General features: G+C 41.7%; 1 protein-coding gene across 1 annotated transcript in view; it reads left to right on the top strand.

Annotated features, from left to right (window-relative positions):
- The first annotated feature begins 1,899 nt into the window (after window positions 1–1,899).
- Window positions 1,900–26,072, top strand: part of HTR4 (5-hydroxytryptamine receptor 4) — a 110,465-nt gene continuing 86,292 nt past the window's right edge. The window contains exon 1 of the mRNA XM_078599248.1: window positions 1,900–1,958. The gene's annotated coding sequence lies outside the window, so the exon portion shown is untranslated. The remainder of the gene's footprint in view (window positions 1,959–26,072) is intronic.

Here is a 26,072-nt window from a genome sequence, read left to right as displayed (position 1 = left end):
TCCACTTCTGCAAAATATTGGTAGGACCCTCGTGAAAAAAGTCATGAGACTTTCCTGGGCAAACACGCATAGTAATAAAAATTCTGATGATCCAAAAGTATAGCTACTATGGAGATAGAGCATTGGAACGAGGTCATGTGCAGAGGTTATATGAATGAATGGTTACATCGGAAGACCATGATGACAACTTCATCCAGCAGTGGATAGCACATGGTTCGTAATGTTTGCACCCAATACAGCTATAACATTAATGGATATGAATATGAATATTCAGCATGGTTCTGAAGTAATCTCTTTGCACTGTAAACATATTCTTCCACCTCTATAGAACCCTGAATTATCTTGATCGTGTGTGAATAAATAGTTGCAATGGGAGCGAGCTGACAGGAACATGAAAATTTGATCAACAAATTCATCTGTGTTGACCTGCCACAAACACCTCAGGGCTAAACTGTTGAATGGGTGCCTTGTTGAATCTGTGATATCATATTATATATATGTCACTGCATACGTTTGTATGTATTTGCCAGGTCACCAGGATGGGTACTGATCTGAACGTGTTTTGGGTTATGGCATTCATTCAGGATGCTGCCATACTGAAATGGTGAGCACACTGGACTTACAGTCCATAGGTCAACAGTTCGATCAACCGGTACAGCATTTTAAACAATTACTCCACCTCTGTCCAGCAATATGAATGGGTGCACGATGAACACGTTTGGCTACGTACGGCATAAATGGTAGGTGCTGGGTATAAATGGTAAGAGGAGGTGCCAACTCTGAATTTATTGGCAAGTCACATGTGGTAAAGTCTGGTTACTCCCACCTCTTCCAAGACATGTGAAGAGTAGACCAAATACCCTCTAGAAGGGTTCGTTGGAGCCCCCTCTAGTGGTTTGGCAGCACCATTACCATATATAAACAGTATAGAAATATATATCTGTATAGGTTCATACGTGTGTTACGCTGCTGAGAGATGGGCACTATATTGAAAAGTATTTTAGGACACGGCAATTATTCGGTATGCTATTTTAAAAGAAAATAGGAATTATCTGGTGGGCGGCATTTGGTTCAGGAATGGGTCAATTTTTTTTTCTCCTAGCCAAGTGTATACACATTTACTGAATGAACACACCAGAGAAATATAACTACGTTATTTTTCCACATTCATACAAAAGAGTTAGGGGTCAGAAGGAGAAACTAAAAATAGGCTGCTGACTCCTACAATCTCGTCTCATGTTGTGATGAGACTTGGCATGCTATTCCCACTTTACCTGCAGTTCAAAAGCCATTCTCGCAGTTCAGATGTTAACCATAAGATTCCATGTAAAATGAGCATAAACGGCATTGCTCTTTGGTCCTCTTTCAAGCAGGATCTGGTAATATAAAAAAAAAAATCTTAATCTCCAGTCAATTGTCAATTGGAGTTAACGTCAAGCAAACGTAGCTGATGGTAAAATATTGCCATTCAAAAAAATCGAGGTCACCAATTGCTTCTCAGTAAGCCGCAATTTTTCACGAACATGCCACCATCACTGCGGCGTACTATTTGGTCTGCAGCCCCCTGGAAAGGAGGCAATCTAAAATACCTGCAACGGCAATTTTAATGATTTACAGTATTTGAAGACACTTAAATTCGTAAGGTTAATATTGCTCCTGTTCGAATGTAGAGTGGTTTTGTAAGCACGGAGGTGTCCCTACTGTGGGACTCAAATGTAGGTCACACTATCACACTGAGCCAAACCGTGTCCTATTTCTCAATTTTATGCGCACTTTCAGCACTGAGAATTGTAATCGACCATTCCAGGAAGTTTGTCCATTTATCAGGAACAGGATGTCAATTTAATAAAACATAAATAATAAAATATTAATAAGAACACATTCATTTCCTTTTATTACCAGAATACAGTGCATTTTTATGGAGACGTGGATTAGAAGGGCGCCAAAGTTCCTCATTAGTAAGTACTAATTGTTTTGCTGAATATAAACTTGTTTTAAAGAATCATATTTCTATTTAGGCAGTGCTTATGCTGTTTACATACATTCATTGGAAGTTTATGCTCAGTGTGTTTATATACAATTTGTACATCAGTCAAGAGTGTTTTCAATGAAGTTGTTGTTAGGCTGATTTTGCTGACATCTGTACATATTAATCTTACAATGGACTAATTTCAGCCATTGCATACAGAAAACGAAAGTGTTGCAGAGTAACACCCCAATTTACGTCTCCCCCTTTACATTGTTTCGCCAATACTTCGTCACTAATCTAACTGTATATTTTATTTCACCAAGTAAGGCCCATTGAGCTGTATAGTTCTTTTCCAGAAGTGACCTGGCCACAAATGAAAGCCAAACAAAGTGGCTTATCACGTGGAAATGTACAGCAGCCAAATATTCCACGCTTACGTCGCTGTATTATTGGAAGCAGTGGAAGATAATTATTTCCTTAGTATTCCTTCCGAGGGCAGTGTTTGTGAAGAAGGCCAGAGGGCTGCATCGTTTTTGTTTCTCAGTGAGAGGTTTATATTGGAGTGTTATGCCATTTTCCAAGAATGCGTACGTGAACGAGACTGGTAACGGAATGGCAGCCACAGTAAGGAAACACATTTATCTGGAACTGCTTTGTGTTTAGCTTGTTGTCCCCCCCCCCGCACTGCCGATAAGTACGTTTGGCTACGTACGGTGCGAAAGAAGTTCAACATACGGTACATACCCAGGAGGACCACCACTACGGAGATGGAGCGATGAGATTCGCTTATATGTGAGAGTAAGCTTCATTGTGGCATTGCGAGACTGTGAGGAGTGGAAACAATGTATGGATGCCTTCATCCACCAATCGATAGAACAAAGTTGACAATGGAGGAAACATTCATATTCAGTACTTGTTCTGCATACATACGTACACGTGTCTTGGAATTAACTAGAACTGTTTAACAGAGCTTACAATGTATGAATACTGTGTACTCGCGATAACTTAGGATATAAGAGTTGCGTAATTATAAATGTACTAGCATAAGTACCCGGCGTTGCCCGGGTGAAAAATATATTTCTTAATAACCTTACATATATACACAGATGGGCTGCTACCCCTGCCCCCCCCCCAGGCACGATCTCCTCGGCCGCTGTGCAGTAATATGTACGGCCTATAGTGTGGTGGGGTGTCGAGGCCTAGTACCGTGCAGAGCCTCCGGCCTCGCCTAGATTGCCCACCCGGCTGAGGCTGGGTACCGGGGCCGTTACCCCCCCCCCCCGCGCTACAATAATACTGTCTAATTGCTATAATTTTATAATCTACCGACCCTATAATAGTAATTGCACACATTGTGGTGGGGGGGGGAGTGAAGAGGACGTGAAACTTTGATGAATTTACCTCAGAGTCGCGTGTTAATGCGTGCGCATATTTTTAACGGGAATTAAAAATGGCGTCCACCCCGCAGCGAATGGATCGCTACCCGTTGCCAGGGGCAACTGCCGTCCAATGAAACTGCGTATGGTCCGGCGACACACAGACAGACAGACAGATTTGCGATTTTATATATATAGATTTACTCACTAAATTTACATACAAATTGCCAACACATTCATCAGTAACACTGCCCGAACGGTGTTTTTTGTTATTTTGTTCTTGTTATTTGTGCGTGTGCGCCACTGCCAATGCACTTATCACAACAACAAAAAAGAGAATAATGTTTCGTGCAATACTGTGGTCTGTCAAATACGGCTTGTGTACTGGCAAAAATGTACGTATTTACATTTTTAAAAAATGTCCAACGCAAACAAAGACAGCGGCACAACATGTTAAACAGCGTGCTTAGTGGTGACGACGACGACGAACACAATGCTTTTAAGACCGTGAAATCTCCCAGCTTGCAAGGGAGGGGGGAGGTTGAGGTTGTTGACCTTGAGATTCTGAGAGGGATATTCACCGGCAGCAGCGCGTTCACTGGAGGCCACTGGTTGAGAGGCTCGCTCAGGCAGATGGGGGGGGGGCATTGCAAAGCACAGCAATTGCCCCAGGCCTCATTGGGCATCATCTGTTTGGTGGACGAGGAAGGCATCTTGACATCTGACCAACAGATGGCTTCCCTGTGGTCAACCACACGAGGTGTTTTTTTTTTGGGGGGGGGGAGTGGGGGGATTCTTCTCAATCTGAACTTCAGTAGTGATGAGACCGGTTTACCATTTTGTAGCCTTTGATTTTGTGCCACTTAATAAAACCGTATCGATATGACCCTTGCGATATTCCAATCGTCCTTGGCCTTCCAAGTAAAACAGCGCTGCAAGGAGGAGGCCCTGAAGCGGTTTGCTCGTTTGCTTTGACAGTGGCTTTTTTCTAGGATCAGTGACAGCTAACAGTGGGTGACGCTGGCAATTTGACAAACCTAATCGCTGTGACAGACTTTCCACTTTTAATCAATTCACAGTGCACCACCACTAAAGGGTATTGTTGAGGTCCCTCCAGAGTCGTTATGGGATGGGGGAGGGAAACTCCAGGCATGATTTGTAAGCATCGTTAATTTGTGGGAAATATTTTTTTTCTGTCCAATTCCTTGCAGATTTTCGTGGTGTTAACAAATATGGTGTCGTTATTCAAGAGTAACACTTTTTTTAAATGCGTTTAATGCACGCAGGGAAGCAATTACACGCTAAATATTACGCAGTGAGTCACAAATGTGTGTTATGACACCTTTATTCTACAGTTTATAGAAGTATACTCAAGATCTTTAAAATCGTAACAAATTTGTGGTTGACGATTCTGACTTTATATATTGCTCGCCGCTGATGTTACCCTGAACTAATCCAGCCCCACCTCCCCCGTCTCCCCTTCACCAACCTGAACTGACCAGCGTGGTGAAGTATGGTCAGAGCACCCCCCCCCCATCACCACTACCGAGACAGTGTGGGAAATGCCTTAATCCAGCAGTTCTGTACCCTGTGTACATACACTCCAAACCTCAACAGGTCTTATCTCAATGTTTATATTGTTAAACCGCTTTCCCTTTCATATATATAAACATTAAGTGGGCTTGATAAAGATCTACATCTGGTATTCATTGCAAAATGATCGTGGTTTAAAGCGGTTTATTTCGGAAGGAGAAAATGTAATTGCTTGTAAACCCCCACACTCCCTATTCCCCCTCCCGTATTTTCACTCTCTCTCCCATTCTCTCTCTCACATTATATACTACAAATATATAAGCACAACCGAATGGTAGCTATGTTATTGTGCTAAAGCATCTTCCTTATTTTGCCGCTGAATGCTGGTCCCATGGACCTTTTTGTGGGATTAGCTTGATGCTTCCTTTCACTGGCTTTCAAGCCGTCACGTGGGCAGCAATTAGTGTCCATCCACATATTTTATAGCTCGTTAATGCAATGTTCTGAACACTGCAATTTTATCAATTGGACCAAATGGCCCAACAGATGTGGGTTTTTTTTTGTGTGTGATAATATCTTGACTTTCGCACAAAAATAAATAAATCGCAGTTTTTCAAGTCGTGCATTAAATTACAAACCGTGACATTGTTTTATGCTCCTGTGTATTCTGGCAAGGATAAAAAAAGTGTTATACGGTTTGGATGAAGGTATATTATTATATAATCGTCAGCCGTGGTCAATCCACTGCTAGATGAAGGCCTCCCCAAGCCACCACCACCTCCTCTCACGATCCTGCAGTGTAATATTCCACCCAGCACCTGCACACAAATTATGATATCACCACTCCATCTCCTCTCGGACGAACTCCATTCATTATTGATTTTAGATCAGGCGTTCAATTAAAAACAATTTATTGTCTTGTTTTTATCATCCAACTTGAATTTTCATATTTTTGTCTCATTCCTCCAATTTTCTTTTCAGCTCCATTAACCTAATGGTAATATGATAGTTTGCATACCTTTATAGATATTCCATTTTCATTCTTATATGCGTGAATCAGTGTTTTATCACGATCGAAATGATTTTTTCCGAATTGATAACTTGATGCATCCAATTACCGGCCTACTGACCATGACTGTTAATCCAATGAAAATTGTAACATGCTTGGTATGTTTCAATTACACTTAATGGACAGCTGAACTCAACCATATTTGATCAGATGCACTGTTATATTTAATGATATCCATTAACAATATAATAATTTACAGTCCTCTGTCAATCCACTATTGGAATTAAGGCCACCTTACACTGTCACTCATGGGAGGCTGTTTAATCATACTCCGTCACACTTCTAACCGGGTGGTGGCAGCGCACGCCTGTAATCCAACACTGTGAAGGCGAAGGTTGGTGGATCGCACATTTGTTGTGAATCTCCCTACCCGTGGGCATCGAGGTGTCAATATACCCTGATTACACCAGGAGAAGGCGGTACAACAAATGTCGACTCTGTCGGTTCCATCTGTATGGAATACAGCGTGCCCCCCTTTCGCACACACACACACACGTGGATTCCTCCTTGTGCTTTGGTTTCCTCCCCCACGTAAACATTCATTAATTGGCTGAAAACATTTTAACACATTCCTGCGGAGGGAGCTGGTAGGAACGTTGGGTTGCTCGGTCAATGACCAGGGTCACCGGCGGCGTGGTGTATTCCGCAAATATGGCTGACTGTGAGGGCGGGAACAAGCCGGCGTGAGTAGGTTAAACGTTGAGTTTTATAAGGGCACCACGGGGTGGCCAGCCCCTCCCCACCCAGCCCCACCCCTCCCACCCCCCACCCAGCCCCACCCTTCCCACCCAGCCCCTCCCCACCCTCCCCACCCAGCCCCTCCCCACCTTCCCCACTCAGCCTCTCCCCACCTTCCCCACTCAGCCCCTCCCCACCCTCCCCTCTCCACCCAGCCCCACCCCTCCCATTTTTGAATTCACGACGGACGGACGGACACAATAATCCCCTGTGGGCTGGTGCAACCAGGAGGTTCCTACCAGTAATAGATATAGAACTACAGAGCTTTGGGGGGAATGTGGTGCTGGCTCAGCATAAGGCTGCCCTGTGGTTCCTTGCGCCTCTGAATTGTTCTCTCTTTATTTTCGAGAGTGAGAAAATGCTGTGCCCGTTATAAATGGTTGTGTTGGTCGTTGCGGATTGGTGAAGGTGGCAGTTAAGTGCTAAGTACTGCTCGCAGGACACTCGCTTCCGATGGCTACCGATGTTGACCATGGCCCGGAATCAAATTTAGTTTGCTGGGTTCATGTCAGAGCGCAATAACCACTGCAAGACTGCTCTACATTACCAACATACCAATTACTACATCAATATGACAATGTGATGTAAATAAACGCTTTCTGGATTCACTTCAAAATATAGTATAGTCACACAAATGTAATAATAAGGGGTCTTCATAATTGATACACTCGGTAATTCACACTACAATGTTTACTTTGTCATCTGAGCATGAGAAAGTGATGGTTTATGGAAAGCTGGATTATATATATTTATTTTTAATAGCTGAATCTCATATGTAGAGTGCTCTTGGTGAAGCCACTCGGAGCACACACACACACGCATTCATAACAATATCCTGGCTCTCATCTTCTGTCAGTGAAAGGAAATCCGCTTCGCTTTAAGCAGCATCCCCACGTCCTGTCCGGGGTGTAACGCTGCGCGGCTTAAGCGGTCCGAAGAAATGTTGTAACACTATCAGATTCGATTAGCATGTAAAGCTAAAGTGGAATGAGATCACTCAATTGAATTTAAAAGTCCTTATTTGCTCATTAGGTGCTTTTCATGGGGAATGTTGCAAACTGTTAAAAGGCTGAAAATAAGCTTTATTGTGTTAGCACCACGTATGTTTCTGGATTTACAACATTAAAACGCCCCATCATTAGCGACCACACTTCACATGTTTGTGAACGAAATAATACCACTAAAGTGTAAAATGCAGGTTTCATGGAAGGGGTTATTTAGCAATGTAGTTGAGTAGAGTAATTATTGTTTTATTTTATTTTAATGAATGCCTGCTATAGGAACACTGCAATACGACAATTTTCTTGCATCTGCAATAATTTACAAGCTGCATCGTTCCAGCGTCAAGCTAATTTTTGGAAATCTAAGTTGTTCTTTTTATTTCCCCAACAACAAATGGCAATAACGCAAGGTAATTATAATTTCCGTGGTGACTAGTGCAGTATAGCAAATGTATACTTTGGGAAATACAAGTATTCTACCAAGTAAGCCTCTATATTGGTCCATTAAACGTGAAATATTAAAGTAGGAAATTGGACGAGGGCTTTGTGCGTGAAAAATGAGGCCAGAAGGTCAGGACAGACAAGAGAAAAGAAGACGCAAATCATGATAGCAACAGCTGCAATTGATGAGGTTGTTAAATTAATTGTTTAGTATTTTTCAGCACGAGCATGCTATGAAATTGACATAATGCAAATAACCCTCAAGTTGGGTATTTAAAGACACATCTGTTCTGTATTTATTGTGTACTGTATATGCAGTTTTCCCGTTTTGGAAACAATTAACTTCATAGAAAAAAATACATGAATATTAACGCAGGCAAACACTTACATTTTTTTGTTAACACATTCAAAGAATTATATTAAAACACATGAAATATGTACCCATTCAGACGCTGTCTTTCCGACAGACCTGTTCTTCACCTGAGGACGGCTGCTTGCGTTGTGGCCGAAACGTCGTGAGAATTATTTTATTATGTTTTATTATTGTTTAATTTCCCTTCTACGTGACTTTACCGAAAGAACCAAGAAGATGAATCCCTGCAGTCACGAAAGCTTTAAATCGAAATGTACAAAATACTTTTCTCCAATGCTAAGCATTGTCATTTAGCTGCAGAGTGGCGCTCAAAGGTCTGTTGCACAGGTTAATTTGAGCAAGATTGCACGACGCGTCTGCACGTGAGCAATGCATAATTAGTGCCGCTGATTTTATCTGAAAACAAATAATATAAGCTAATTATTTTGTGCCCATAGATAATACGGTGCGGCAGCTTTCCACAAAGTGCAATGTTGAACTTGGGTGACCTCGCAGGGGAAGCTGCAGTTTTGCTCGTCTCTCTCTACACACCAGGGTTAATTGATTGTGAACGCTTTAGCGAACTTGGCAATATCGACCACTGTGGCCTGCCTGGACGGCGCTCAGTCGGCGGGCACATTTCCGAGACCTCCGGTGCTTCCTCTGCCACTTCGGACGAAACCCTGAAAAAAATTGATGAAAGTCCTTTTTCAGCGGTAAACGACGATGGTTTTCTTTGTACCTTAGGACAGACCCGTATAGGTGAGGGCCTGAGACCTGAAGCTCTGCTGAAGTCGTAGACCCTCCTTTTTATAGAAAAAAAATTTGCAAGCATCATTTGATGTGTAAAGTGTCCGCTATAGTTGGAGGAGGCTAGATAAATTGAAAACATTTGTACAAATAAGCGATGGGTGTCTACCCTAGGGTTAAGGAAACAGCTCGTATATTGGTGAGTCATGCAGGAGTATTCCGTGTGTGTGTGTGTTGTCTTTGAGTTAGTGTCGGTCCGGTCAAGCATCATCACTTGGGATCCTCTGATGAGATGGTAGTAACCTCCCTCTCGCACCCCAGTGTTATGGGTTTGATTACTGTGATTACAGCTGGAAGGATTACTGGAATATGCCATTTTATTGACTTTTTTTGGTAAAATATCGACTACATTGTGATGAGACTGATGATACTGATGATGTCTACTAGCTCCATCTATTACCTACCCATTCGGCGTCACATGTGGAAATAGAGGTGACGCTATTTTTCCCAACTATTTTCATGTTATCCATTTAGTTCAGTACTCGAACCGATAGTTGATAGAGTAATTGATCGACGCAGAGAGCTGAGCACTAGCTGTGATTGCTTATACGCTATCGTAGTTTTGTAGAATTACATTGTAGACGTAATTTTATAGGCAATGGGAACGCTTGTCATCTTTATGCTGTGCATGATTAGAAGCTCAGATTTCTAATAGTTGGTTCATAACCTAAATAATTTTCACAATTAAATTCCTTCATCAGTAGGAACATGGCTATACAAGAGGTTTCTATGGAAGCATATACTTTATTTTTTATATAGTCTTCATGACAGAAATGAATTGTGATGAATGTAGAATTTGTGTGTGTTCATGTTATGACCTTTCTCAGATCAATTTAGCAAGAAAATGTTGGGCATGTGAGAGTAGTGTATTATGTTCTCAGACTCATTCCAGCAAACCATACGTCTTTCCAGTCTGAATTGACAGCTTAAATCGGGTCGATTCCTGCACACTCCAGAATGGACATATCCCTCTTATTTTACAATGTTGTTAGTGGTTGGTAGCAAATATGGTGTGAAATAGTATTTCTGTATCGTTTAACGAACTCGGAATTAGTTGGGGAACACCTGCATTTTTAAAACATATGTTCCACATTGTTGTTGAGAAGTCGCTCTCGTAAATCGTTAATTGTTTATTAAAAAAAAAACATTTACAATGCAAACTCTATAAAGGTTATTGCCTCTCCAGTGCCTTTATAAGATGTCCTACACATTGAAAAGGGACCTTTAAATCAGAAATATGTCACATGCTGTAAAATGTACTCCCCATTACTAAATACCAGATACAATTAATTACCCGCGGACATAGGAGGAGTGATTGTTTTAATCTTTGCCAAAAGGACACTTTTTGCAAGCTCTTTGTTGATTAGCAATGGTGGTTCCAGAAGCACTTTGCATTGGAGTTCGCAAAATGTTGGCCATCTTACAAGACAAACACTGAGGAATTAGATGTTGACGTCGACATTCAAATGCTCTATATGGGAGAATACAGAGAAAGTGAAAGGTGAAATTCGCAAATGGGGGGGAAAATTTTTCAGGTAATGCTACCATAACAGAGAGGTAGGTTATACAAAATAGTATTACAATAATGTTGTAAGTCAAGCATTTATGAAGCCTCTTCTCGAAAATAAAGAGCATGACCATAAGGAGGCATTTATTTTTACGTGTAAAATCAGCAACATTCTTGTGGCTTTTTCTTTTACAGTTTTCGGCCACTGCACACATCAGGGCACACAAAGTCTCTTGAGACCAGTGGGAAATTTGCCATTAGTCTGCTGCAGCTCTACGCCAGGCTGTGAGATTTTAAAACATAAAATGCCAGCCAAATCTCTGGGCCCCATCGGATGCCCTGCGGGAAATTACAAAGATGATTATGATGACCAGTTAGAATTCCCACAATTTGGTGACTGTTTTCTTTAACAAATGATTAATTTGTGACAGTTGCTATGGATTTTTTTATGGATGACTTTACAAGAAGTGTACTAATTTGTCTGCTCCGATGGACTAAACGCATAAGCACGTGCGAAAACAAATGTTCAGACTTAACTATTTGCTAAGTTCTTTCATCTGTTTGTCTTGTATTGGTTGTCCGCTTAATGATGCTAGTTGTAACTTCTAGTGAAACATCGCACTCCAATTGTAAATGTTGTGGATTTACTCTCCAACTCACCGGTGTGCTGAACTAGTAACGAATTTCCATGTTTTGTTTACGTGATAATCCTTACTCATTGGCTCTGTCAGGTGGTGGCGGGTTTAACGACACATTTATATTTATGCGATCTAACCCAAAAACCTGTATTATGGATTGTGTTGTCCTGTTTACACGAACATAACAAGGGACAATTGAACACTTATTTAATAGAAACCAATGCCGCAGTAATATTTTACCAATTCCATCAACGAAGAGACATCTAGGCACAGGGCATTTATCTGTGGGAAGTTGCCTATGTTGGCTCAGTTTTCTTTGGCATTATCCCTTATATCCACAACTTTTTGGGCCAGTAAAATGAAGAAGAAAAAATAAATCAAATCCCAAACATTTGTTATTGGAGTGTTAAACTGTTAAGTTACAGTGTAGCTTTTGCTGACAGAGAACAGTGGACTTGGTTCCTCACTACAATTCAGTGCAAATGTATTGAGCCTAGACGAAGCATTAGAGTCATGAGGCTAAACAAAAAGCGTATACTGAGTGTTGAAAAAAATCATAATCATAATTGTCATTTGCAGTACATGTGACAAAGGAAAATGTTTTCAGAAAGATATGTCAAAAATATGCAGTCACGTGACCGTTCGTTCGTTTTTCAATCCGCTTCTCCTGGTGAGGGTCGCGGCGGCAGCGTGTTGAGTTGGGCGGTCCAGACCTCTCTTTTACCCTGGCTACAGGCTCGAGTACTTACCACACTATGCTACACTACTATACACAGGCTCTAGCTCTCCCTGGGATATTCCCAGGCGTTCCCAAGCCAGCCGAGAGAGACATAGCCCCGCCAGCGTGTCCTGGGCCGGCCCCGGCTTCTTCGCTCATAAATGGTTAAATACAAAAATCAGAGAACCTCGCCCGGGACACTCCCTCCCCCCCCCCTTGGAACCAGGTCTGGTGACCCACGTAACCCGGTCGGGCCCAGCCCAAAATTGCTTCGTGGTGCCGTCCTGTGGGCCCACCATCATCCGCAGGACGAAGGGTGAGGGGCAGGTGCGATGCCTGTGTGACAGGGAGAGGCATGGTCTCAAATGGACGGGACCTTGGCGATCGACACTAGCTTTAAACATATGATCAACAGCAATCCCCTCACTCTATGTGCACAATTAAGATATTACGAGGCTTCAAAATGCACCTACTGCGCAGTGTTTAAGGATGTCTCCAAATGTTTGCCCACACCCCTCAAATATGTATGACAACAAACTTCATTTTTATATTCCGTATCACGCGTGCATTTTTATGTGAGAATCTTGGTGCATTTTATTTTCTTTCAGATAAAAAAAATTGTTTTTAAGCAGCCGCATGTAGCATATCATTATATAAATTTGCTTTATCGGCGACAATGTTGCGTGTGGAAATAATATATTAAAAATGCATATCTACATGCCGATGATAATTGATTGCTAATTAAAGGCACACAACCATAAATGAAAAGCGTACTGCTAATGAATTATCCCACTCTTTTTTTTATGAGATAGATTATAAGAACATCTGCCTGAAATGTTGTCCTGGAATGACCTCCGTCTGTAACTAATGCTAATTTGCTTGGTCACATGAGTAACACCTTGTTTTCCGCACAGTAAGTGGCCTAAGCGTGCTGTGAGAATAGACCACATATTGGCCTTATCGAGAGGAAACATTCCTCAATTGAGAGTGCACTGGACTATAAGCCAGCATGATATCTTTGTCTCCCGCCCATGCAATATGGTCCTGTTTGCTTTACGCCCTACATCTCCAAATCCCATGGAGTCCATAAACATCTGCCTGCTCCCGCTGTGGGTTTATGAGTCCCTTTTGAGAAGGGCTCACTAGGGTCTTAGTCCAGCTGTTGGGTTCATCATAACAGTGCGTAAGCCTGAAGGTTCGTTACAGTAAACCGTCTGAAGAGGCAAGATTTACGCCACGACGCATCTGGCCTAATGGATAATCCATGCCAAGAAAGAGAACGATGCTTTGCCTATTTGCTTGATCTTAGAATTGTGCATCGCTTACGTATGTGGCTCATGGATTGTCTCTACTAATAATAGACTGCTATCCACATAGTTGAGAAATATTTATTTCCACCAATAGCCAAGGTAAACAGTCCTGGATTTCATAACAACATTGTTAAGGCTCTATCTTAATATGATGGGGAGTGGAGGTCACGGCTAACATCAGTAGTGAGTGATATCTGAACTTGTCCTGGCCTCTTCCCTCTTCGCTTATCACTATAATTGACAAGGTGTAGGGAAGCCGTTATCCAGCAATGAATTGATAAAGGCTTATAAATGATATTATTAGTTTACAATGCAATAGATAAGTGAAAACTTCCATTATTTTAAGGATTAGCACCTGTGGGTTAAAAAGTTTTAATGGTTGAATGTAGGTTATGTATAAACCAGTGGGATACAAATGTTAGATATAATAATATGAATAGTTTTCAGCCCTTTGTCAATTCTTTGCTTTCAGAAGCCCTCTCCACAGTGTTGTTCATTGGTCTTGTTTGACCATGCTTCACCGCATTGGTCAGAGGAGGTTCGTGAAGTGGGGTGCCCATGACAGATTGAGATTATCACTTACCTTTGACACGAGCCATGGACGCAAATAAAACTGACGTTTGCTGGGTTCATAGCCACTGTGCTGGGTTCATAGCTTTAGGTCATTCACCACTACCCGTACGAGCAAGACAAAAGCAAAAGCAATTGCGCCCCCGTGTTTAAATCTAGCGAGTTTTATACCAGCTTGCAGAGTTGCTCCATGGAGCTTGCAAGCTACTGCTGCATGCTCTATAAATTCTGGCCTTCGGCATCTCGACCCGATCAAAATGTTAAGTGCGCAGGCGCAATTCGCGGGCAGCTCGGGGTTTTTTTTGTCGTGCATCAGCGACAAATCAATGAAGGCGTTTGCTCAAGATAAAGTGTTCACTTCCAGATAGGCTCACCTGTGTCACTCTGTCCGCGATGAGGTAATACTCGGGCAGGTACGAATGTAACTGTGAATGTCGTGAGTGTCCGTCCACACCACGGCGGATGGCTGTCTCTGGTGCAGGCCGATCAGTTTCAAAGACAATGCATATTTTGTCAGAGCATGTTTGTTTGCATGCTTTGCCACAAGCATGTGTGGTGAATGCAGACTTGATGCCTTGCAATAGGTGTGTCTATTTGATGTCTGAACATCTGAACGCCTTTTGTTTTATTGCCAGAAAGAGTAAAGCCTATTCTTATTTTTTCATCCGATGTGGTTTCGCTCGAACATCTACAAGAGACGGCCACCCAATTTCAGTCGTGCTCGCCAATTCCCAAGTAATTAAAGGCTCAAAGAGATTTGCATTTATATAAAACATACCCTCCCCTCTTAACCTTCGTGAAATTGCAAACCATCACGCTGTCTCTTTAACAAAAAAAAATCCTTCCAGAATGTTTCCTTTTCCACGTAAACGTCTCTCGATACGGCGAGTTCAGTGCCGTTAACGTAAAAAAAAATAACAATTGTTACCAAAGAGAGGAAATAGGCTTAAACGATTTCAATACATCGGTTTAAAAAAAGAGGAAGCTACACGCGGGAGAATTCGAGTGTGATTTTTTTTGGAGGCGCGTCTTACTGTATATATTTTGCTGACACAGCACGCATACGAAAGACCTCGCAGTTGCTTCATTCAACACCATAATGGCCAATCAGCCCACACTCCGCTTCATAAATCTCAGCTTCTGGCACTGGCATAATTGTGCTGGCTCCATCCACGGGGATTAAAATTCTATGGAGTCCCTCCTGCAAATGCTCGGTTGAATTGTGTTAGTCATATAAAGCACGTACGGATAAAAAAAGGCAACAATTATACATGCGGCATGTAGTTAGCATTGCGACCAATACGTGCAGCGTAGCAATCTTAATCTTTCTTTCTGGTGGTTTCACCGACAGCGCCTTTGACACATACATTTTATATTGCAAATGTCATGCCAAGCCGACTGCACAAATGGAAAAGTAGCCTTTACGCCGGTGAAAAATGGCAATGCTGTGGCCATCTAATCTGCCATTTACGTTTGTGGCCTAAAACTAACATGCCAGGTTCCACACTTAATTTGTATAGCCGACGTAAATGTATTGTTCATCATCGACCCTGATCAGTCCACTGTTGAATTGAGGCCTTCCCAAGCCATTACCATCTCCCACGGTTAAGCGTTGCAACACTCCACCTAACGCCTTGCATATGAGCGCATTTCATTGCTCCATCTCCATTGTGGATGTGCTATTAGATGCATTCAATTTCTTGTATTGTTTAAAATTATTTGTATTAACATATTAATACGTATAATATACATATTATATTCTTGGATCTTTCGGTAAAGTCACGTAGAAGGGAAATAATAATAAAATAATAATAAATAAAACATAATAAAATTCTCACGACGTTTCGGCCACAACACAAGCAGCTGTCCTCAGGTCAAGAACAGAATTGTCGGACGCTGTCTTTCCAACAGCTCTGCAGTAACGAAAGCTTTCAATCGAAATACAAATTATACATTATAGATTTTTACTATGATTGACAAATATACATTATACTGTATGTCAAATGTAGTGGTGCGACAATCAATAATCACAGTGACATCATTGTTATAAATAAAAGTGTCTGATAATATAACAATATAATATTGCAGTACTGTCTCCAACCTTAGTGAAAAATAAAGATGAATAAAAGATGAAACTTAATATTCAGATTGTTGCTCAGGTCCCAACAATACCGGTTGTTTAAGGTATTTGCGAGCACTGTAGGGTCAACATGGTAGTAGCTCTGTCATGAATCACCAGCATGTACTTTGGGTATAAGATATGCAGCCGCTGGCTGAATGCGGAATGAGTCCTCAATGCCCTGGGTGGTTGGATGGAATCCAGGGCACACAAACACCACACTTTAGGATGTTCCCATGGAGATAAATTACAGAAGATTCTCAAGTTGGGACAGTAAACACATAAACATTTAGAAGGAAATAAACAATATTTTGATTATATTGTAAATAGAAATTAAATTTGATAAATTCATCCATGTTTCCACTCCCTAATTTGAATGACTGAAATTGTATTTTTATTTGCATGCACTTTTTACTGTTTTGCTTTGGAATGAAATTGCTTGCTATATCAGAAAAAAAGATGAAACTGTCATCAAACTTTAGGCGTAGGGGGAAATTGGCAGTAGATGTGTTTCAATGTTTTATTATGAGTGGTTACTGGTCATCATGTGGTGAAAACACCAATGGATAGTTTTAGTTTCCTCATAATGGGACTGATCTTAAAATAAATATTTGTTTGGGAATGTTTGAAATTAAGTCAATTTTGATTTGGGTTTCATTTTAATTGTTAGCTCCTACATCACAAGTACATATGATCAAGCAAAAAAAAAATAAGTTTATGACTGGCACAATATTATATTATTATATGATATTACATAATTCGTTTTTGTTATATCAAATAATAATCGCTGCATTAAATTAATCTGTGCTTGTTCGAATCTTAGAATTTTGATAGTCTTGTGTTAAAATAAATAGTATGGCTAAATTTGGCAAGTGGAACAGATTACTCCTTTGCTCACTCAAACAAGTAGAGGCAGGACCCATGTCCTGCTCAGAGCCATTCGTGGATATTCCACATTCCTATCGCTGATGTCAGTTTCATCATACGGCTGAGTCAATCCCCAACCAGGTAAATTCTCAGCTCTTTCAATGGCAAGCCACATATTCTATCCACCCGTGCCACTTGGCCGAATTTGAACGTATTGTTACAATGATAATTAAATTATGTGAAGTTGTCAAAGTGGTATTTTAATGTTATGTAAAACGAAAATCGGGCTAAAATGTTTTGGGACACCACTGGATCTCCTTGTTCCACTGTTTGCTTATTGGAAAAAAATGTTGGCTTGTGCTTTTGTCCTTTGAAGGTTTTATGTTCATTTTATAATTTATTTGTACATTTTATGAATTATTGATGCAGCAAAGTAGACATGGAAAGAGATACCTTTTAACATATGTTCATTATCCGGTAGTAATTTTTTTACTCTTTGGTTCTTTCGGTAAAGTCATGTAGGTAGAAAAATAATAGATCACAATTAATTTTGGTTTCACAAAATAACAGCGATGCTCAGCCGGCCAAGGACATATTTTTCATCTTGCATGCTTAATTCAATTCGCACATATTTAAGAATTGCAGCTGGCGCCTGCAGCACAAGAGGACAATTCATATTATTGTGTAAGCTCATCTCACAGTTATAATCCAATGTTCACAAGAGTCATCTGTCTTTGTGTTTTCGATTATAGGAAGCGGACACGCAATACAATAAGGCCATTGCACCTGCTCAGTTCGGCAAAATCAGCTCCTGCAAAGTCGCGAGCATGTGGCACAACCCTGACCAGAGCATGCATGTGTTTGTGCACTTATCCAAAGTTGTATGCCTATGATGCCCCAGGAATCCCAAATGCCCTTTAAGATTACATGAGGGAAAATATCAATAAATAATAAGCTATCTCATCAGCAAACTAGGTGACCTACAAGCGGGCAATACAGAGACACACATGGTGGATTCTTTTGATGTAAAGGTTGTTTTTTGACACAATAGCATAAATTTTGACATTGATTCATTTTATGGATAAGCCTGTGTTTTACTGAAAAATGTCATACACATGTGAAGCATGAATAATACATGGCTCACTGTGCCCGGAGAGCAGTGTGTAACGGGGCAATTGACTGCACAGGTTAATATTTTATGAATGCTTTTATTGTTGTGTTAGGTCCTTTTGTTATATGTTGCTTCTTATTGTGTATGTTCCTTAAAGGATTAACCTTGCCTTGTGATAAGCTTTTGCTGGAAGCTTATTTGTCCGTGACTCACTGCATTGTGAAAGTGATTAATGCATATAACAACAGCAACAGCATAAAAACACTTTTTGTCACCATGACAAACTATTATGTTGATATCTTCAGAGACTGCAATACACTCTCTGACCATAATTGCTTTGTTATAAAATAGGTGACTGTTATATGCACTTATGTTGGGGGTGTTATGTTGTGGGGATCGGTGGTGCAGTGGTTCGCGCACTGCGCTTTAAACCTGGCGACCCGAGTTCGATTTCTGCTCATGATCAATAACGGTGGCGACATATTTGGACTGCTTCTGGGCCTCTCCTAGGTTGACTCAGGAGGCCGTCCATAAATGACGTCACGCGATTTTTTACGATTTTTGACCCCCCCCCTCGTCACACGGCGTCACAAAAAGTCAGACCCCCCTCAAATATGACGTCACAAAGCTCTGCCCCCCCCCCCCAAATAAAACATGCTTCAAATCGCTTTAAACTATTGTCATTGTAGTGCGTAGTTAATGTGCCGCTGCACTCTGATGTTGTAAAAGAAAACATGTATTCAAAAGTCTATTTAATCAAGTAGAACGTGTTGTCTATATTTATTTAAAGTTGCGCATTTTGATGTGACGTCACATTTCTCAACCCCCCCCCCTCGTCACACATCGTCACAAATGTCTGAACCCCCCCCCCCCCCAGGTGCGTGACGTAATTTATGGACGGCCCCCAGCCTCAAATGAGTACCTGGAGTGGTGTGTAAACATCATCACTGGGGAGATAAAGGCGGCCGGGCGTGGTGTTGACCTCCCACCCCCTCATGTGCTCCGCCACCCTTTATAAGTGCTACTTACTAACAGCAAACCTCTCGTTCTTCACCCAAGCACCCATCGTTGCAAAAATTGCCATAGTCATAAACCAAACTTTTAAACTTTGATTAGCGCATCGTGTAGAGCTCGTCGAGAGGAATGGACTGCCGTATCGTTCGCCTTCAACAGACATAAAATGATGTCGCAACGCAGTTTATGCGAGAGCCGGGGGCTTATGGGACCCCGGGGTCCCGCCATAAGGTTCACTTGTCTGAACAGCCCGTCAAAGGCTATATGGGGGGGGGGGTCTCTGTCTTTTGTAGGGTGCAGTGGTCGCGAAGTGATTACACTGTGTGGGTAGTAAATATTATTTCCTAATTGCTTATGCCTTAAAAGTACAGAAAATGGCTATTATTTCCCACGAACTTTGCTTTTGTGACCAGGACGCAAAAGCAAAGTGAATAATCCACTCCATTAATAACGCTGTGTAACAAATTAAAAAAGCATAAGCAATTAGAAAATAACACTTACTACCCAGGAACAAAAATCGTGTAACATAGTGTTACTGCACTGTGCCCTGAATCTGGTGACCTGAGTTCAATTCCCGGCCAAGGCGAACATCGGTCATGAGGGATAGCTGGACCCAGTCCTTGCCCTAACCTCTGTTTGACCAGCCTGTACTAACCAGCATGGTGAAATATGGTCAACAATCTCCATTATTATTACTTCATACTATATAATCAACACAATCAAAGTGGTTTCCACTCACATGAGCATGGGGAAAAAATTACTCATCGAACTTGGAACTCCGGGTTTATAGCGCAGTGCGCCAACCAGCATGATACAAACAATAATCCCTTAGCAAAAACGTTGCTAATACTGGAGGAAATAGTTAACGTAGTAGCATTGGAGGTCTCCCTTCCAAAAAAATATCGCACTTGATCATCATAATGCACCCCAAGGCCAAAGGAAACGTGTAGCTGAACTCCACGCCTGCTGAAGCTGAAACGGAGTAACCTGCCAAAGCAGCCCTCCCTGAGAATTGCCAGAAACAGGGGAAATTGCCATTTATGGCACCCGAATGTGTAAATTTTCCGCGCAGATGTAAAGTATTCCCGCTTGATATTTTCACGCACGTGTTGACATTTCGAAGACTCCGAAAGCCCTGTCTCTCTTTTTGCTACTCCACTCGAACATAACATACACAACGTTTGGCAGCTGAGCTAAAAAGTGGCTCTGGAGGAGAGAAAAAAACGTTTTATTTTCACTATGCGGCTTTTTGTAAATAATTTACATTTCTTATCGTTTTAATAACACGAATGTTCATTTGTTACACAAGCTCAGAAGTGCACTAGTGATTTGTGTTAGTAAGTGCCGTGCCCTGCACATCAGTTTGTGTATTTTATTTTATTTTCGTACGTGTTGCAGTTGCGAAGCAGTGAAGCACAGATCTGTGGAGGCACCAAACGTCACGGAGACCGGGGGTTACTGGACGTGTGCCTGTAGCACAGATGACAACTCCAACTGATTGCTTTCCAGCTATTTCTCCCTGCCCATTCTGGCAAATATATCACATTCGAATGACTCAGGATATTGTCGAAGAACGCCTGCTAAATGGATATAATTTTTTCTGGAAGTTGAAAAAAGATGTTGTTGCATAGTATATATGTTGGCACTTGTCCCAAACTGCAAGCATGGTAAGTGTGAATCCTGTAACACCAAAAAAAACGAATTTGTGTTACACATGGCTGTTACTCATGGATGTAATTTATGACCTAGCCAATGTTGAGCTCCTGGAGAACATACCGTAGATTAAAGGCTTAATTCACAACTACGGTGAAGGTAAAAAGTTAAAGGTTCAGCCCAGCAATTTCTTGCTCGTGCCACTGCAGGAAGAAGGGCCTCCAGTATAGCGAGCTGCTACCAGCCTGATGTGTTTTTTTTGTGGATTAACTATTTGCACATTAAAACATATGGACCTGGTGTCGTCTTTATAAGCTCAGATATTCAAATTCTGCCATGTCAATCTGTAAAAAACTACTTGTCTGCAAATGCAGTGTGGGTTTAGTGTTAGTGATGTCTTTATTGATTCGTGTCTTTTCAAACAGAATCTTTTTTGTTGAACTTTTTTTCCATTTCTGATCATACAGTAACCAAGGGAGTTGATACAAGATGGCAGCTGCAAAGTAGACGGGACAGCACCTGATGTGAAGAGCGATTTGCTTTTAATCCAAAATCACTAGCATTCAACTCCACTTCATGCCTGCCTTGTCGATTATGCATTGCCCGTGAGAGTCTGCAACATATTTAGTTTTTTTGCCACGCGGAACGTGGGAGTGTACACGCCGCATACTTTTCCTGCCAGTCCGACAGCAGTCACACAACTCATGAATGTGTTGTGGCAAGGTTTCCCATAACTAACATCATCATCGTCGTCATTGTCATCGGTAACCACTGCTGGAGAGAAGGACTCCCCAAGCTATCGCCATCTCTCATGGTCTCGCGATGCAACATCCATCTCCGCGGGACTCGTCCCTTTGGGCGTGTTCCGTACTTTGGCTGCCACTCCTCTGGGACTCATTGGTGATGGGCTCTCGTTCTTTGTGGGTGCCCTGGGACTCGTCAGTGCTGCCCTGGATGCCCCGACTATCCATGGCGGTCCTTGTTGTTTGTTGTTGTTGGCGCTGGGCCCCAGTCGCTTCGTCTGGGGTTGTACCACGGTTGTCGCCTCTCTCTCTCTCCCACGTGTCCCTGCCCTAAACCCGCTCCCTTTCCCCCACTCGCCTTCGACCATTAACTGAAGCCACAAAAGCCATGTGGAGGAAGAGGATATATGAAAAGAGATGGATGTGTTGAGAATGATTGAATACACAGAATTCAGTGAAACAATTAGGAAAAGAACGGAGAAAGAAATTAGAGAACACAACACAAAATTGATTGGACATGCCAGAGTAAGCAATGGGAACATGAAAACAGCAAAAAAGGAAGTTGATGATTGGCAAGTCACAAATAGTAACCTTTAGGAAGACTGATGAAACGTAGTACTACAGCTCACAACCTCCTCTCTACACCAGGGCCCGTTACTTCCAGGCGTCGTTTTTCCGTGGCAGCCTCCCGCCGTCTGGAATGCCACCCTCACTGCACATTCACGGCAGCGTTCAATCCACACACCGACTTTTAAGAGCCACTCAAAGGGCCTCACCTATTTCGCTCGCCTTTTGAACGACAGCTTGGCTCCACGCCTCAGAATCAGTCACTTATGTCCGTGAAATATTTACGTTCATTATAACAATTGCATTATTACGTTAGAGATATGGTCTTAAATTAGTAGAGGAATGTTATGCAGATGGCTGACTGTAGTAAAAAAAAGGTAGTAAATGAAATGGGGAGGTTCCATATGTCACACTTAAAATAAACATTGCCATTTACTGGATAAAAAAATAAAAAGCTCCTGGACCTGACGGCATAATTGGTATATCAGGAAAACAAAGTGGGACCAGTTATTGGAAGAATTTTTTTTAACCTATTTACGGCATGTTTACACAGCAATGAAATACCTCATTTGTGAAATTACGTCATAATTAACACGAAATCACACCATCAATTTGCAACTCTAGAAGTCAGGGTATTTGTCAAGAGAATCTAGGTGTGGGTTCATATAAAGAGATTTTATGACAAAGCAAAGGACTTTCTTTTATTGCAATGCCCAAACAAAATGGCCGCCAAACAAGACAAATACACTTTGGATGGAGAACACGTGCGTCAATAACGTGTTGATATACGTGCTAAAATCTCCCTGGCAGATTATAGTCCTTAAAAAAATCCAGGGAGACATTGAGACAGATTTTGGGAGAGTGACACCATCAGGAACGAATTTTGGGCTGAACAAGGATAAGAGGAATGTGCAGCCATTGTTCCACTGACCTTCCCGGTCATCTTCATTTTGGCAAAGATGTCGTTTCATTCTCTCCCGTTCAGGGAGGAATTTTTAACACCAATTTACAAAAATAACAACAACAACAAGATTACGTACTTTACTATGAGCTGTTAAAAAGGGGCAATGCCCAAAAGGTCGCTGATTAAATGTATATTTCTTCTTTTCAGGCAGTATTATTGAGGAATTGAGTTGTTTTCGTTTGCTTATTGTGTTTGCGCACTATTGCCAATGTGGCATCACGAAATAATAGCCCACGAGAGCTCTTCATGACTACTACACACATATATATGCAAATATTTGTGTTACTGCATTTTCAGTGGTACATAAGCATGAATCACACAAACACTCAACACATTTGTCCATAATACTGCCTTGAAAAATAGGCGACATTTTGTCACCTATTGTTCATAACACATAGAGAGGCCAGCGAGATTGAGCGAATAATCGTTGGACATTGCAATACATACTATGGGAACCTGAGAGAAATTAAATTGAAGAATGTCTCCGCATCACTGGTCTTAAATTGATATGAGAATAGTTACCCATCAGTGGATATTCAGCAACAGACAAAACCCTTGAATATGCAGGGCTTTGTCATTGTCACATATTACTTTCTGTTTTATCTCGCTTGCAGTAAGCATGTTACAATCAAACAATTTTTTTCATTCAGTGATACCAGCAGTGAACCTTTGCAGTGCCACAGTCGCACAGTTATACAGTATGCATATGTCATGTCATGCATGATTGCTGCTCCCCATTGTCCAATTCATTATACAGCACAGTTTTCACGCGACATCTAAGGCGGTTTACATGGTCTACAGTCTGTCTTGCGTGTGACGTTGAATGTCAAACACACACGAAATGTGGCTATTATCATAATTGGCACACAAAAAATGCGTGCGTTTGCATTAACGCCTGCTTGTAGCATTCTTTTAATGACAACTAATGGCGGTTGAAACCAATCTATATATTCCAAAGGAAGGCACGTGACATGATCAGTGGCAATTAAAATAATGCAACCCACTGCATAAATTAGTTTAATGAACACAAAATAAATACGCCGCTTTCTCATAATTGCGAATATCAGGTAGGCCAGGAGAAAAATTTAACTTGATTCAAAGGAATTGGTTTTCTATAGACTTAACTCCAAAAAAATCTTTGGAATGAAAATACAATTGAGTGAAACCATGACCTGCAAGTAAATTCATTAAACGACATTATAGATTGCACGGAGATATTTGTTTTTCCCAATGCAGTACGAAAAATTAAAATTGCTATTTTAAACGCGAAGGTCGTGTACAAATTCCACATAATGATTTTTCATCTTAGAAAATATAGTTTATAGAGTCCTCCAGAGGTTCCAATTATAGCACCGAGGCTTTTTAGTTCACAGCTAGAGAAATGAATTTGGGAATAAATTCAACATTGCTTCCTCGTTCTTGAAGTATGTGTTGTGTGGCGAAGGTTTATAGGAATAGAGATGGTGACATTACTAGCAACACCTGCCGCTGACCCCATATGAGATAATGAGCCCCACGGCATACATAGCGAGGTTCATAAATAAACTCAGCGCGCGTTTATGATTTTGCATGGACCCAGCAAACATCTAAACCGTGTCGGTTGTCGGCAAGTGGCAACACCAGAAAACAATTAATCTGGTGTCTTTTTATGCCAAGCCACACATTAAGTTTTTAGGTCTCATATATATACATACTTCTTTGGTACTCTGTTCCTTGCAAGTTTATTCCCAAATCTCACCCAATCTCGTCGGATCTCGGAAGCAAAGCAAATTTGAGCCTGTTTAGTTCTTGGATGGCGTGACAATCGTGCACAAACATGTTGCCATCGGCTGCTGGAGGGCGTTCATGATGGGAGGCATTTTGCAGTGCATTAAAATTTCATTGTTGCTCTGGACTGCTATACTTCCATGTCTACGCTACCCACCTTCACCAACCCCCACTGACCGTCGTGGCAAACTGTTGTTGCACAACTACCACTATCAGCACGTTGTATGGGAGGCCCTCATCTAACAGTGGATTGACAAAAGAGGGGAACGTGTGCATTAATTGAAAAAGTAACACTGTAAGCAGAGTCCGCATACTCAAGGATCAGTGCTTGCTCCAGCACTTTTTAACATATACATGTGACCTCCCTGTCACCATCAGCCGGAAATGTGGCTACGCGAATAACCTGGCACTTGCCGTCCAAAGAAGGACCAAAATTGAGGACCAAAACGACCTGTGTGAAGACCTCAAGAAACTCGAAATGTACTTCAAGTACTGGAGGCTCTGCCCAAACGCAATGCAAACTGCCATAACATAATTCCACCTGAACAATGTAAATGGCGGTCAGAAACTGGCCATCACTTTCTATGCTGAAGAGGTCCAGCACGAGAAGTACCCAAAATACCTCAGTATAACTCTCAACAGGAGCCCACCTTCCGTCAACACCTGCAGAATACTGCTGTAAATACTGCTCTAAAAAAAATATCGTGCATAAACTGGCCGGAACAACATGGGGAGCAAACGCAACGATACTCCGGACGGCCACCACAGCACTAGTCTTCTCTGCGGCAGAATATTGCGCCCCAGCCTGGAATAAAAACGTGCACATGAAGCTGGTGGGAAAAAAGCTAAATACAGCCATGAGGATCATCTCAGGAACTCTAAAGAGCACACCGCTGCCATGGCTTCCGGTCCTCACAAACATCGCTCCTTTGCAGCTCCGTCGCGATGCCACGTGTGTGAGGGATAACCGCAAGGCCATCAGAAATCCAAACCTCCCAATAAACAAGGACATCTTCATGCTACCACCGTACAGGCTCAAATCCAGAAAACTTTTCTGGTAATATGCAAAGAACCTCCGTGACGATGACAAAATCACCGAAGCACAATGGAGGGAAGCCTGGGAAAACACCAACCCCACAATCCTCCATCTCGGATCTGACCAACTGAGGAAGATCTGGTCCTGCTTGAATCGCATCCGGACACTCCATGGGAGATGTGGGAACACTTTCTCCATG

This window comes from Lampetra planeri, chromosome 12 (genome assembly GCF_965212315.1).
Source record: "Lampetra planeri chromosome 12, kcLamPlan1.2.h2, whole genome shotgun sequence".
Taxonomy (NCBI): Eukaryota; Metazoa; Chordata; class Hyperoartia; order Petromyzontiformes; family Petromyzontidae; genus Lampetra; species Lampetra planeri.
This window is presented reverse-complemented; position numbering and strand designations above follow the sequence as displayed.